Source organism: Aedes albopictus, chromosome 1, assembly GCF_035046485.1.
Source record: "Aedes albopictus strain Foshan chromosome 1, AalbF5, whole genome shotgun sequence".
NCBI lineage: Eukaryota > Metazoa > Arthropoda > Insecta > Diptera > Culicidae > Aedes > Aedes albopictus.
The window spans coordinates 16,253,144-16,269,338 of NC_085136.1; the positions used below are offsets into that span (position 1 = coordinate 16,253,144).

The 16,195-nt window shown below is 37.8% G+C and overlaps 1 protein-coding gene across 1 annotated transcript in view; it reads left to right on the forward strand.

The window, feature by feature from the left end:
* LOC134290450 (uncharacterized) overlaps positions 1-13,683 on the forward strand; it is a 37,472-nt gene extending 23,789 nt beyond the window's left edge. Inside the window, exon 2 of the mRNA XM_062857621.1 lies at positions 13,067-13,683. The gene's annotated coding sequence lies outside the window, so the exon portion shown is untranslated. The remainder of the gene's footprint in view (positions 1-13,066) is intronic.
* Positions 13,684-16,195: the final 2,512 nt, after the last annotated feature.

The following is a 16,195-nucleotide window of genomic DNA, read 5'->3' on the forward strand; positions in this document are numbered from 1 at the left end:
TCACGGATCTATGTTTACTCTACTATCTATAGTGAAAACCATTCCTGTACCATACAGTGTACCAGCTACAATAAAGTGTATTGTAATGGAATGGTTCGCTAAAAGCTGTGCACATTGTAGCTACTATACATTTACAATCGATCTTTATGTAACAATATATCGTCCCCTTAATGCTAGAACTAGGTACAGTCATGACTCGCTGGTTGGGGGCTTAATAGTTGGGTGGCTTTTTAGTTGGGGCCCCGTTAGTTGAGCTGTCAGCCAACTAAAAAGTACCTGGATGTCATAATTCAATGTCAAACTGAAAATGACAACCAATCTGTAATTCCGAGGGGCGAGCTAATGAGTTTTTGGTTTCTTAAACTTTACTGATAATCGAGAAGAATTTCAATTTCATATTTCTTAAAAAAAGAATATGTACAATAACTTCGAAACAAATGCAAAACATCGGCAATCTTTATTTTGTCGATCATTGAAAGTGTTTTGTGCTTGCTTTTGGTACCGGGTGGTTTCATAAACATCTATATTTCTCGCATTGGCCATATATGTATCTTGCAAAACGTATCAGTTTTCCTCTAAATGTAAAACAAATTGAAAAAATTTCCTTTTTGCTTCCAACCTAAACATGATTAAAAAAAACAATGCGCACGCCCCTTGTGCTGCTGTCACTTCACCCAACTAGCGAATCGAATTCGTTGGTTGGGTGGAGGTTGTGGCTCAACGAGCGGGTTCCGACTGTAACTGGTTTTGCGAAATCGCAAGAAATTTCTTTATATCTGAACGAACACCACAATAAACACAAGTTTGTCAATTGAAAATCCGAAAACACATATCAATTCAACTTTTAAGACCAACAAAAAGTTTGTTTTATACCAGGATAAGTTTTACCAGCCATTTTTATCCGCACTTTCCAAAACGAGTTACCTAGTTCTAGCATTAAGGGGGCGATATTATACTGTTTTTCTTACGTTTGAACCATTCACTATTTCGCAATATTATTTTTCCGTGCATTTTTGATTATTTATTCAGTTTTAGATTTTTCCTTGCTCTGTTTTGTTGATGTTTGTGACTTTTTTGATGCAAAGAAAAAGAAAGAAAATTGTGAATAAGTTGAAACATATATTTAAAGTCAATGAAATGTTTGAATAAGTGGTAAACCAGGTGTCCTAAGGACTGCAGTGCGATGAGAGGAATACGAATGCAGGTCAACCCGGAAGGACGCAGGTCAGATAACCGTAAATCAGTGGATGAGTTCAACACTGTTCTTTCTGTATTTGCATTTAGGGGAATTTTCTCCCCTTCTCTCATGTGAACTTGCCTTCTACCACAACCGAATCAAATGCGTTGTCGTAGAGCCATCTTTAACATATGGACTGGACTGGACACTGAAATAATCTGATATAAGTTCGTCTGCGGATTCGCTTTTTAATCTAACTTATATTTGAATCGAACTTGAAAGTTTTCTCATGAGTTGTTATGTATTTCAAACTTTAGTCAAACTGGAGCCTCAATATTGCAATAACGGCTAAGCCCGCTGCGTAATGATATTTATGTACCTCGTCACTCACTTCATGCGACTACATCCCGCATAAACGATAACCATAAGATTTGCTTAACCACCCATTCGGGATACAGTTCGAACAGTATGCGGTATTGTTGAACCGTCTACATTACAGTCCGTTTATTGTGTTGGTTTATTAGGGATTAGTGGTCTAATAACACTTAGCGCGCTCGGCATTCCATCATGCTGCTCAAAGTGTTGCCACAAATAATGCTTAGTTTGCAAAACCCGGTTATCTGGCTGGTGGGGCATGGGAGCCTAAGCTTCAACTGTTAATGCAATCAGGTACTACTCAGACTTAGACGTGGGCGATCCAATATATGAAGGGTTATCCAAAACGCTCTGGAGAATTCCCAAAGCGCATTCTTATAATGCTAGTAAGCCTAAAATGCCATTAACAGGAGGAAAATGACAAGATAATATAACATTATATGGTTTATGTAATCTAAAACAATACAACATAACAAAAGAGAACCATTCCAAAACCATTTGATTAAATGTATAACCAGTAGTGAAATTACAATTAAAAACAATTTATTTGCGGTATATTTTATATTATATTATATTATATTATATTTTATTGTTTGAAGCCATACGTGTACCATACAATGTACGGTATATTAAATCCCACGTATCAGTATTTAGAACAATTAATTTACAATATAATGTATGGTTTTGCAAAAAATAATATATATGGAGAAAAATATGTTTTTATATTGTTACAATACTTAACAACCCGTATAGTATATTGTAAAAATCTTATTTACAATTCACTGTATGGTGTCTACATTACATCTTATTGTTTTTGTATTTTAATTTTTACAGTGGTGTCTATTGTAAAAATATGGTTCTAAATAGTACTGTTACAATACAACGTTCGGTTTTTCTACTGTATTTTTTATTCAGGTGGGCCGAAATCCAAATTTTAATGATTCTCGGTGCCCGGGAACCTATTTAAAAAAATCAATTCGAAGTTTGTATGGGAGAGATTCAATGAATCACCCCTCGGTGGGTTTGTACTGGGCGGAGCTGTCAAGCAGTTGCCCAGCTGTCAAAAGGTGACTTCAGAAAACCTCTTGGAAATTGATTTTAGGTATCAAAATGAAGTTCTAAAATTCTGAAAAAAAATCAGAGTGACTGAGAAAAAGATAAAGGTGCTCTTTCGTGTAAAATTTAAAAATCAATAAAACTTTCAAAATTTAAAAACTCATTTCCTCACAGTTTTTCAGATTTTCTCCCATTTATATCAAAGTGTGATCTGGCACCAATATCAAACTGCAAAGTGTTGCGTGTGCTGAATGAAAATTGCAGCTTTGGTGATGTCTTTCAACAAATTTCGTTGATCATCGATAAAAAGAGTAACTTCGAATTTCTCAAAATTGCTTTCGTTTGCACAGTGTCTTGCCCGCTAGTCCAGCAGCTCCTTTGTAGATTCGTCCAGAGATTCCTCAAAAGTTCTTTCAAATTCTTCTCGTGGAGTTCCGTCAGGAATTCTTCCCGCAGTTCTTTCAGAAATTCCTCCAGGAGTTGGTTCATCCATTTCTCCAGGGGTTCCTACAGGGAAACCTCCAGAAATTGCTTCACGGAATTCTGCAGGAGTTTCTTCACGCAACCCTCTTGAAGCTGCTTCAGGAAATCCTGCAAGATTTCCCGAGTTTCTTCAGGAAATTCCTTATAGAATTCACCCGGAATTCCTTCAGGGATTATTTCTGGGATTATTCCATGAGTTCTGTCAGGTTTTTATCTAGAAGATTTTTCAGAGACTCATCCAGGAGTTCCATCAGCGATTGATAGGAATTAAACTAAATTGAAATCTAATTTCCCCGACCAACCAATCCATTCCACATTTCTAAACCCGTCTAATGTACGTTGCCCATATGTCTTGCTGCTTACCAGCACAGTACGATATGTGTATAGATCTACCTATTGTATTTTTGCCTCATTGATCGGGTTTTTGTTTTTCTGCTGCTGTTAGCTAAATACACTAACGAAAGTGAAAGCAATCACGCGTTTTTTATTTCGTTGCCGATCCCGAAAATATCGATATTTTGTGGTTTTAACCATTCGATTGCCCGCGGTAATATCATCCTCCGGTCATTAGACGCGCCGTGTGTGATTTAGTGCCAGTTACTAAGGTGGTCACCGCCGAGGATATGCGAAATCACGTAAATAAGAGTGCCACGTGACTACCCGCCTGAGTTGCCCCCGTCGTCGCTTCAAAGCGAAGCTACTGAAGTGTCTGCCCCGTCGATGAGCCGCTGTAGAGTTGACCTGTGACTAGAAGATTCTAGAGAACCCCGCCCCGACAATACCCGGTGAGTCACCCGTTGACCATCAGCGATTCCTCCAGGAGTTTGTTAAGGGAATCTTCCCGGAGTTCCTTGGGGGGCGCTTAACGAGCTTAAAATTTTTGAAAGGCAGTGGTTCTCAACTATATGTTTATTGGTTAGAGATTGAAACAGTAATGAAAGGAATTTTCGTTATACCTAACTTGTCACTTCAGTTCAGTGGTTGCTGTGATCCACAAACGCTGCCTCCGATTGCTATGTTCAACATTCAATCGGACAGGTTCAGCTTACTTCGGAGAAGCAGAAAGGGTCCAGCACGAAGTCCTTTTGTGAGTATATCAGCAACTTGCTCGCTCTTTCGTCGAAATATAAACCGGTTGGATGTTCTTGTTTTGGATGCACTCACGAGTGAAATGGAATCGTATATCAACATGCTTCATACCGAGGCTCTTCCGAAATTTTAATGCAAGATTGATTATCCTTGTAGATCTTCACAGGTTCATCCATCGGTATTCCAAGTTCTACCAAGAGATTTCTTATCCAAATGGCTTCACAAGTATCTGACATACTCAGCTTCAGTCGACGACAATGCTACCAGCGGCGTCATGGTCGCATTTTATTCCGCAGTCAAGTTCGCAGATTGCGAACAATCCTCGGTACCCATTACGTACTTTGTTTTTAGTCCTTTCCCTGTCAGATCGGTGTAACACGCTGAATATAATTTACACAAAAGGCAATCTACACGTAAAAAATACACGGTAATGAATATTGTTGGGTACCGGACTGGACACACAAAATTTAATGGTTTTGTTTGGTACATCGAGGTCTTGAAATTAGTCTATGATGCTACTGTATTCTGCTTTCTGTCGGAAGTTAGGTAGCGTTGAACGCTCGGATAGCGTCGAACCTTCAGGTACGTGAACGGCGGCAGTATTGTTGGTAGGTACAATTGTTGGAGAGATGGCAGAGGTATGTAGTTTGGAAGAAGTTTGTTGAATTGTATATACCTGAATGGAATAAAGAGTGTGGTGGTTGCAGATTGAGGTATCAGACGGCAGCCGTCTAGTTTGATGGAAGTTGTCTAGCGTTCTTTTTTCATTGTAATTAAGAAACAGGCATCGACGGAGCTAGCCTCGCTATGGCCTTCTTGGCTATGGTGGACTAGCCTCCAACAGGTTATGGTCCCAGAGGAAATCCGAAAGAAATCTTCCGGATAGTGTAGGAAGAAAGTGTGAGAAACTGTGTCTTCACAATCATTACCACAGTCAGCATCAGCATACCCAATTAGGGCATCTGTTTGGCTACTGCGACGATACATTATTCCGAAATTTCTTGCTCCCTTCAAATAGCGAAGTAATCGTTTGAGATGTGTCCAGTGTATATCTGTTGGTGCCGATTGAAATCTACTGAATAGGTTAACTACTGCGCTGATGTCCGGTCTTGAAGACAACGCCAGATATGATAAGCAGCCAACCTGTTCTCGGTACAGATGTTTCGTGATTGGTCCATTTCCTTGCTTCTCCAGTTTTAGTTGGGGTTCAAGCGGTATTAATACAGGGTGGCAATCCGACATTCCAAAATGGTTCAGCAGTCTATCAATGTACGGTGATTGATTTATCTTCATTTTTCCTCGATTTTGGTTGTAATGAATCTTCAATCCAAGGAATTGTTTCAGTTCGCACACATCGCTCATTTCCAATTTCCTGGACAGCTTCCGTTTGATGCAGGCAATTTCCTCCTGATTGTTTGAAATCAGCAAAATGTCATCGACATACAGCAAGAGGTAAACGGTAACATCTCCAACTTTTCGAAAATACAGGCCGCTGTCATAGGCAGATCGTTAGAAACCCAGGCTCAGGATGAAATTGTTGAATTCTTCGTTCCAGCTTCGCGGTGCTTGTTTTAATCCATACAGCGATTTCCTCAACCAGCAAATCATATTGGGTCCTCCTTCTTCAAAACCTTCGGGCTGCTTCATGTATATTTCTTCTTTTAACGTCCCGTCCAAGAATGCTGTCTTGACATTCATTTGATGGATTGCAAATCGCTTTTGATTTGCCACAGCCAACAGGATTCGGATCGTAGATATTCTTGCAACCGGCGCATATGTTTCATTATAATCGAAATTCTTCTGCGAATATCCTTTCGCTACTAAGCGGGCCTTGTAGCGTTCGATATGTCTATCTCCATCACGTTCGAGTTTGAATAGCCATTTACAATCAACAATGGTTTTGTTTTCGGGTTTTGCTTCCAAAGTCCAGGTTCCATTTTTCTTCAACGATGATAATTCCGACTCAATAGCAGCTTTCCAAAATCTCCAGTCGCTTCTTTTCTTCAGCTCATCAATGTTATTGGGGAACGGATCTCGTCTACAAATGCTTCAGCACTGAGAGCGTACGCCAACGTTGATTCTGCATTGTGCGTCATATGCTAATCGTTGAACCGGGTCGGTACTTTTATCGCTCGCTTCTGCACTGGATGCTCACTGAACGTTCCATCGGCTGGACGACCTCGTTTCCTACTTGGACCTTCCTCAACGTCAAGAGTTTCACTTGCATCATCCGGTCTTGGAACAGGTTCATCTTCCGCTTCATAATGTTCAGCATCTACGTTTTCAGGTTGCACCTCTTCCAGACAATTCTTCGGCTCGATTACAATTCGCTCCTCGCTATCCAGTTCATCGTTAAACTCATCCACGTCAGCAGCAGGAAATAATTTTAGCTTCTTCTTCCTTCTTACATCAAATATAACGTCACGAGAAATCCCAGATTCTGTATCCGCTTGTAGCATACCCGGATAAAAAATACAATAGAAAAACATAGGATTCTAATGTAACAGTACCATTGAAAACCATGCTCTCACAATAGAATTCAATGTTAAAATAACAATAGAAAAACAATAGAATCAAATGTTTCTAACAATAGAATCAAATGTGAATGAGCATTTCACATTGAATTGTATAGGTTGTTAAGTATCGTAACAATACAAAAAAGGACTTTTTTCCATACAAGTTTTTTCGCAAAACAGAAGATTCTAATGTAAATGAAATGTTGTTAATATACAGGGTGTTAGGTTCCTGAGTGCAAACTTTTTAGAGGGTGATAGAGGACCATAAATGGAGAAAAAAATTGTTCTGCGCATATGGTCAAATCTCAACCGTTACGTAGTTATTGAACTTCCCATGTTTATGACTCTTATTGCCTTAACTGGCAATAACTTGAAAATGGTCAAACTTATCGAAGTTTTTTTACCCTTATTCGAAAGATTATTGAATTTTCTAACAAATGGCATCTTTGAATCGATTGGTTTAGTTAAATAACTAAGTTTTCTAGAGAAAAATAGCTAAAAATAGTGTATTTTCATTGGTTTTTGTCAATTATCTTTGAAACATGTGTAATAAATTAAAATTCTTTCTTTGGCAAAGTTGTGGCCCCTGTTACACTCTACAATTCGTTCTTTGACACCAAACTTCTATCTCTGATCGTTTTGTTGCTATTTAGATTTTAACATCGCATTTCAGATCATAAATTTGCAACTGTCATGGAAAGTACTCTTTTGCGCAATGTGCCGCACATTTAAATCGAAATTGCAAGAAAACGATAAGGGCTAGAAGTTTGGTGTCAAAGAACGAATTGTAGAGTGTAATAGGGGCCACAACTTTGCCAAAGAAAGAATTTTAATTTATTACACATGTTTCAAAGATAATTGACAAAAACCAATGAAAATACACTATTTTTAGCTATTTTTCTCTAGAAAACTTAGTTATTTAACTAAACCAATCGATTCAAAGATGCCATTTGTTAGAAAATTCAATAATCTTTCGAATAAGGGTAAAAAAACTTCGATAAGTTTGACCATTTTCAAGTTATTCCCAGTTAATGCGAGGTATGCACTTCCAACGGAATCGCTCAAGTAATTTTCGTTCAGTGCATCATTTTTCCGTGACCGGAATGGTCAAGAAATTTAACACAGCAAGCCCCATTAGATTTGACGTTTCGTTTCAGCTCCGTACTAGGATCCGGAATAAAGCAACGCTTTATTATTTCTTGAGCGATTTCTTGCCTGAATTTGCCACGCATCGAGATAGGCCAAGAAATTTCTTGCGATCAGCGTACTACCCATAAGGCAATAAGAGTCATAAACATGGGAAGTTCAATAACCACGTAACGGTTGAGATTTGACCATATGCGTAGAACAATTTTTTTCTCCATTTATGGTCCTCTATCACCCTTTAAAAAGTTTGCACTCAGGAACCTAACACCCTGTATATACATACGTGGTATCAAATATACCGTAGATTTTTATGTAATTGTATTGTTTTGAACTGTTAAATATGACGAGAACTGTCTGTTTTCAACTGTTATTTAACATTAGATTCAATGGTTTGGGGATGGTTTTCTATCGTGAAACAGAAGATTCTTATGTTTTCGAATGGTTTCAAACAGTGAAATGCTCAGTAAACGTATTGTTTTGGGTAGTGATTTTATTTCTGGTTCCACATTTGATTCAATTGTTTTGAAGTTGTTTTCTATTGTGAAGCAGAACATACAGTTTGTACTGTTTTTACATTGAATTCAATTGTTTGGGTATTGTTTTCTATTGTGATACAGAAGATTCTTATGTTTTCGAATTGTTTCAAACAATGAGTCGAACGGTAAACGTATTGTTCTGAATAGTGATTTTACTACTGGTTCCACAACTGATTCAATGGTGTGGGAATTGTTTTCTATTGTGATACAGAAGATTTTTATGTTTTTAAATTGTTCTAAACAGTGAAATGTACGGTAAACGTTTTGCTTTGAGCAGTGACTTTATTACTGGCTCCACGTTAGATTCAATTGTTTTGGAATTGTTGTCTATTGTGATGCAGAACATATTGTTTTACACTATTTTTACATTAAATCGAATGGTTTGGAAATTGTTTTCTATTGTGAAACAAAAAATTCTAACTTCAACCTCTATGTTTAACTTTACAAAATATATAAACTGCTTGAGCAAATCCTGAATGAAGCGAAACTGAACTATTATTATGCGTTTGGACTAGAAGCTTGTATATTTTAAGCTACATTTCAAAAACAGATCGAACAATTATCAAATATTTGGATCACTCATGTAGTAAATCGAGTAATGTTTAATTGCATTGATGGTTGAAGCTTTGGCTCCCATGCCCCACAGCCAGATAACTGGGTTTAGCAGACTAAGCATTATATGTGGCAACACTATAAGCGGCATGATGGAACCGTGCCTAAGCGCGCTAAGTGTTATTAGACCACTAATGTAGTTGCATTTAGTGGGTGATGAGGTACAAAAGTAACATTACAGCGTGCTTAACCATTATTGTAGCACTTAAAATGCTCGATATACTACAATGAACCTATACTTGAAGATCGTTCGAAGCGTTGAAAAGGCTTAAAAGAAAACTTATATTTTTAAGACCTATCAGTGTCCAAATGTTAAAAAAGATTCTAATATGCCCATTTGTTCAATATCGTTTAACTCTGCGGTCATGTCTGCGGTTCTACATACAAAGCCATGAAGTTATAGACAATTCTTGACCAATGAAATAAATGCTTTGGCTATTTTCCTACTCTTTGCATCGATCAATGTGCCGCTAGCTTCTATGTACGAAAAAATACTAAAAAAAAACCCTAAAAATATTGTATGACGAATAGCATTTTACGGCAAATTTCTCATAGGAGAATACATTATTCAAAAAACCTCCATCAGGCTCCTTTCGTGGCGAATGATATAATCCCGAGTATAATCCTACAAATATCCTCTACCCACAAATCTCCGGCAGTTTGGTTTTGGAGTAGATGACCTACCTCACACAGTCGAGCCACAAACGGGTGCTATACTACCTAGTATACTACCTCCATGTGTTGCGCCACGAGATTTCGCTCAGTTTGGTTTTATCCATCACTTTCCTCACCAGTTGTCGGGAAAACTTGACCACCGTCTGTTCAGTGGATATTCCGAACTTGTGTCGCACAACGCCTCAACTACCCCCCATTTGACCAACCGAATGCTTCCTCCACGCCAAATGAGTCATCGTATATGCCGCTTGCCTAGCTCACTGGTAACGCGCCGAGCATTCGCTGCAACTTCTCCGTGATGCTTCTTACTGTGTCCGATGTCCAAGCTCGGTCAGATCCAATTGTGGTTGTTCCTTGGGTCCAGCAGCACACATACTCGCGGTAGGCAAGCAAGAAATTGCCACAAGCGCCAACTTCTTTTCATTGCCGTTCCGGTAGGCGTCTGCAAATTTAACTGAAATTTTAAAATATTTCCATTGCATCCGGTTGCGCAGTATTTTGATACTTACCAGTTGGTGTTCCGTGGCGAAATTTGCTTAAATTGTGATCTGCTGCTGCTATGGCTGCTCCTTCCGATATTTTTTCGGCTACTGGAATTCAATCCTTTTGCCTGGTTTACATTGTTCAACTGAAACGAACATTCCACTTGCTAACTTCTCAAAGATGTTCAATCCAATGGAATGATGTGTTTAGACTGAGCAAATGACTTGAGTGTTTACTTGAGTGCTCTTGAATGCATCTCAGTTGAAGCTAGTGTTTACATTGTTCAACTCGTGCGGAGCGTAAGCAAACTGAATTGAATTCATCTCACTGACAGATGACTTGAATTCAGCTCACATGAATCGCGGGTTTAGACGGGGCAAGAGAGACGATTTCGTTCGACTTGAATGAAAAAGTTCAACATGTTCAATTTTCGTTCAAGTCAAGTGAGTTGCTCATGTGAAATGAATGGTGGTGTTTACACGTTCAATTCGCATTCAATTGGGCATTTTCCATTCACTTGAATCAAGTCACTTGCACTGTCTAAACCAGGCTTTTCAAAGGATTGCTTTGAAACAAACGATCACCGCGCAACACAAAACGAAAACAAATTCAAAACAAAGTCCGAGGGGTTCGCCAAAGTAACTTGAGCAGTCGTTAACAAGGGGTTGGTGGATGATTTTTTTACATATTATGTTTTTTACATTTTTTTTTTCATTACAACGTAATGACACTAAGTCTTATCTTGAGTCTTATTGTCTCTCGACGATTAATAAAAAAATACAAAATTCCTTTAGAAAATACCGAAAAATAGCGAATTCTAGTGATAACAATTAAATCTAATGTTACTCTATTGTGCGTCCATAGAAAATACTGTAACAATGAAATCAAATGTTAATTTATTGTCGTTTGTTGTTTGCCAATAGAAAATTCTGTAACAATGAAATCTAATGTGAACTTATTGTGAGCGTTATAAAATAATCAACTTTCAAAATTTTCTGAACAATACAAACACAATAGAAAACATTGTTAACATAAGAATCAATTGTTTTCGTACAGTTTTTCCCATAGACTCAATGGTTCATTTTTATACGGGTATCCAACCAAGAAATTCTTCTCTGACTTTGGGTCCAACTTTTCTCGTCGCGGTTTCGGTACATGCGTGTAGACAATTGATCCAAACGCTCGGAGATTGTCTATGTTCGGCTTTTTCGAGTACCACATCTCGTAGGGTGTCTTCCCAACTTCCAAAGCACTACCGTCTACCCCCGTTGGTTTGACCGCATCTAATCTGAACACTTTTTAATTTGACCACCGCTGATCTGCACATCGTACAAACTAAAAATGGTTCAAACTTCATTCTGCTCATGGAACGGGGTGAAACGGAACACATAATCAAAACAAAACAGCAAAAAAGGTGACCATCAGTGCGTTTTTCGATGCCCACAGGGTTACTAGAAGTTCAAATTAAAAATGAACCCCGTTGCACAGACAAACAGACGTAACACTTCGAACATTTTTCGATTCAAATCATAGTCACGGAAACATATTCGCCCAATGCTAAAATGACTAAGTTTGGCCGACCATCAACTAGGTGGCGGTAGTGAGCAAACGTCAAACTCGAACAAAAACGATGTGAGCGCCACAGGTGGGTAGTTGGCCACTATCAAATTTTGAAAAAGATCGTTAAATCGAAGTACGATGGGAATTATCAGAGTGTTACGTCTGCTTGTCTGTGCCCGTTGGTTTGCATGAGGTGTCATTCAAACCAACAGGGGTAGACGGTAATCGGACTACGGTTACTCAAATAAGTAGCAAGCAGCACAGCTTCACCCCACAGGCTCACAGATCATCGAACGTGCCTTGTCCAACAAAGTCCTATTCATACGTTCAGCTACGCCATTTAATTCCGGAGTGTAGGGGACTGTTGCTTCAATGGTGATTCCTTCTGCTCGACACAGGCTCTTGAACATTTTGCTTGCGTATTTTCCTCCATTATCACAACGAATCCGTGCAATCTTTCGTCCAAAGTATGATGTCACCTTCGCCATGTATTGTTCGAAAAATTCATACACTTCATCTTTTGATTCCATCAGGTAGACTACGGTGAAGTGGGTGTAGTCATCTATGAACCATTGGCGTAGCTAGGGGGGGGTTCCAGGGGTGCCTGGCACCCCCTAGAATGAATTTGGCACCCCCTAGAATTTTTCCTTGATAGTAGCTTAAAATTAAAACTTCACACGATAATTCAAACATTTATTAATGGCGCAAACTAAAGCTACAAATGAAATGACTTCATTAATTATTTTACGTATTAGCGTTTTGAACATATATTTAATTATTTATTTATTTATTTATTGATATACTCATGTAACGTAAGGAAAACTCCTTATTTGAATGTTACACACTGGTGGGATATAGCATACTAACAAATTACTTATTATCTAATTTCAAGTTTCTGAACTGACTATAATAAAATTCATTTATTGCATACGTTCAAGCTCCTCTAGCAAACCCTCTTTAAAGCTTTTCAAACTTATGGAATTTTTAAGATTAGGTGTCAAACGGTTCCAAAGAGAAATGCCTCTCATGAGCATTGAATTACCATAATACGTCGTTGAATGCTGAGGGATAAGCAAGCTACGCGTTCTAGTATTTCTTAAGAATTGCAAATTACTATACAAATACGGTGGTTCCTTAGTCTTAATGATTTTGAACAGTTGTACACAAATTCTGAAATCATGGAAGTTGCCAAAGTTACAGCCTATCAATGTTTTATGGAACTGTGAAACACTAGAATATCGAGATAAATTAAAAACATACCTAATGCACGAGTTGAGTGCCACTCTTAGTTTGTTTAAAGATGCCACAGAAGCATTACCATAAACAAATTCGCCATACATGAAATGAGGAAGAATAAGAGATTTGAAAAGTTTGATTTTCATACTAGTTTCGAAATGTCTGCTCACCATTTGTAACCTTTTGAGTGCACCATAGATTTTTCCACATTGAGTATTAACAAAGGCATCCCAAGATAAATTAGATGTAAAAACAACTCCAAGGTTATCAACTTTTTCAAAGAATTCAATTATTTGTCCATCAAAAACAAGCACAGGTGTTTGAGGAGGGTTTCTGAGTCTCGATATCATAATAGCTTTAGTTTTAGATGGGTTTACAGCAAGTAAGTTATTTATGGACCATGCAAAGATGCTTCTTAAGTCATTATTAATTTTCCTAGCAACATCATCTATAATGAATTCACCAGTAACGGTGAAATAAATTTGTACATCATCCGCAAACAGATGAATTGAACAATAACGCAAGGAATTAGGAAGATCGTTAATAAAAAGAGAGAATAATAAGGGTCCCAGGACAGATCCTTGTGGAACCCCTGACTTAATCGAACTAAAAGAAGATAAAACATTATTGAAAAACACGGCTTGACATCTATCGCTCAAATATGATGTTATCAAATTAGCAGCAGACTGAGAGAAACTAAAATTATTTATTAGTTTATTCACTAATCTACAATGTGACACTCGATCAAATATCGAATGCTTTGGCGAAATCTATTAGCAAAAGTATGGCCACACCTCTTTTATCTATTGCCTGAGCCAGATCATCATGAACCTTAATTAAAGCTGTATTTGTGCTAAAATTACTTCTGAATCCAGATTGAAGTGGGTGTAGCAAATTATTGTCAATGACATGCTTAGAAATTTGAGCTTTAATTAATTTTTCAAAAACTTTAGAAAGTGCGCTAAGGATACTAATAGGACGCAAATTACTAATAGAAGAACAATTACCTTTTTTCTTCATTGGGATGATTTTCGCACTTTTCCAGGGTTTTGGAAATATTGAGGTTTTGATTATAGAGTTGAAGAGATGCTTAAACATGGGCAAAGCCAAGGGTAATAGTATTTTGATAAATTGAATAGGTATATTGTCAATGCCCACTGCATTTGATTTGATTGAAAAAACACAGTTAACAATGTCGTGTTCCACAACTTGGACGAAGTTAAAGCCTTGCACAGTCGATGGCACAGGCTCTGATGAAGGATCAACGGTAAAGTTTGATGTAAAATAGTCATTTATTTCATTTGCAGCAAAATCTTCGTTGGCAAAACTACATTCCTTAGTAACTCCTAACTTTTTGATATTGCGCCATAGTTGCTTACTTGGCAAATCAGCATTGAATTTAAGTCTGTCACATTCGATTTTAGCTTGAGATATCATAGTATTCACTCTATTCCTTAGCCGTTTATAGGTATTTCTATCAATTTCAGATTTGGAATGTTTCCAAGTTCTATAAGCGAAGTCACGATCGACAATCGCGCAGCAAATAGCATTACTAAACCATGGATTAGCATTATAGCATTATTTCTTTTGCGTCTTATAGGTATATGATTGTCATGGAGAAGAAGTAAATGGTAATTCATAAAGTGAAGCAATTCATTGGGATCAGTTTGAGCGAAGAAAAAGTTCCAATCAATACTCAGAAATGCTTCCTGCAACAGAGTTGAGTCAAAATTAAGATAATCGCGATAAGTTACAATAGAATTCCTATTTTCTTGAAAAACGCGTATTGAACAAAAACCATGTCATGGTTGGAAACCCCTGACATAGAAAGCTGATCTTGTTTCGTGACAATTTCTGGAGAATCAGTTAGAATTAGATCTAGTAGAGAACAACCTGTTCGATGGAAAAAAGTAGGTTCAGCATTAACACAAACATATGATAAACTTTCGAGCGTTTCTTTAAAGGTCCTTGTACGAAATGAAGAATATAATAAATCGGTATTAAAATCACCAATGAAAAAAGTACTATCATATCGAACAGTGAAATTTTTCAGTAAATCATTGATAGTCTCAGAGCAATCAACAGTAGGTGGGTTATAAATAACACCTAGCAGTAATTTTTCGTTACGATTTTTGATTTCCACTGCTAGATATTCAGTTTCACCGTAATTGTCAATGATAAATTGTGACTTTGCAACGACACGATAACCAAAATTCTTTCTTAAATATATGCAAATACCACCACCATGACGATTCCGATCATTCCGAATTATGTTATATCCGTCAATTTCGATCATAACATCACTGATTGTATTATTGAGCCATGTTTCGGTGAAACATATTACATCGACTTTACTTTTACAAAAAACCATTCGCAGCTCATCCAATTTCGTGAAGTTACGAGCTACAAGGCTCTGAACGTTGATGTGAACGACATTCAAATGATCATTTTGTAACGCAGCATTTAGAACAATTCTTGGAATCGCAGTGCTCAGAGAAGCATTAACATCTAGAACATTAGCCATAGTCAAAAAAAGTGATCAAACTAAGCTTTGAAGAAAGTCTGCCAAAAGAAACCATCCCGCATGCAATAATGAACAAAGAAAAATTAAAACTACAATCTACAATCATCAATATTTCATTTAGTCTTGAAGTTCAGTTTTAGTTCTAAAAGCAAAATGGATTGTTTATATATCCCAAGGCATTGATTAATAGTGTAAACACCACCAGCAGTGTACAAGAAAAAAAAAAATAAACATAGTTTTGTGGAATGGTGCATTGTGTATCTCTTCACTGTACCTTGCGCTGTTCTGCAGTCCTACCCCGTGTATGCGTATCTGCCGTACGCAACATCTTCTTTGCGTATACTGCTGATTGACAGTTCTCAACATACTTCAGTTCTATCTAGACTATCGAACGGGCTAGTAATGCAATGCATTTGTTTTAACTTTTCAATAAAGTGTCCGTGTTTTTATAACGTGATTTCGCGAGTTCCCCCGTATATTATCGTCTCCGAATTTCCGAGTACGTTGTATTCCACTGCGTTGGCCTCCGGACTCTGCTCGCCGTCAGGTTAAGGTCCCAGTTTGGAAAGGGATTCGATCTCGGGAAGATTCGATCAGGAAGAATCGAATAGTGTAAAGTGCTGACTCACCGCGCCGGTGAGATTGTGAATCGCGAAAAACTATTGTGCCCCGGTTGTCGATCGGGTGAAGAAAAGTGCGGTTAGTGACTGAAAGTTAACCATGGCCG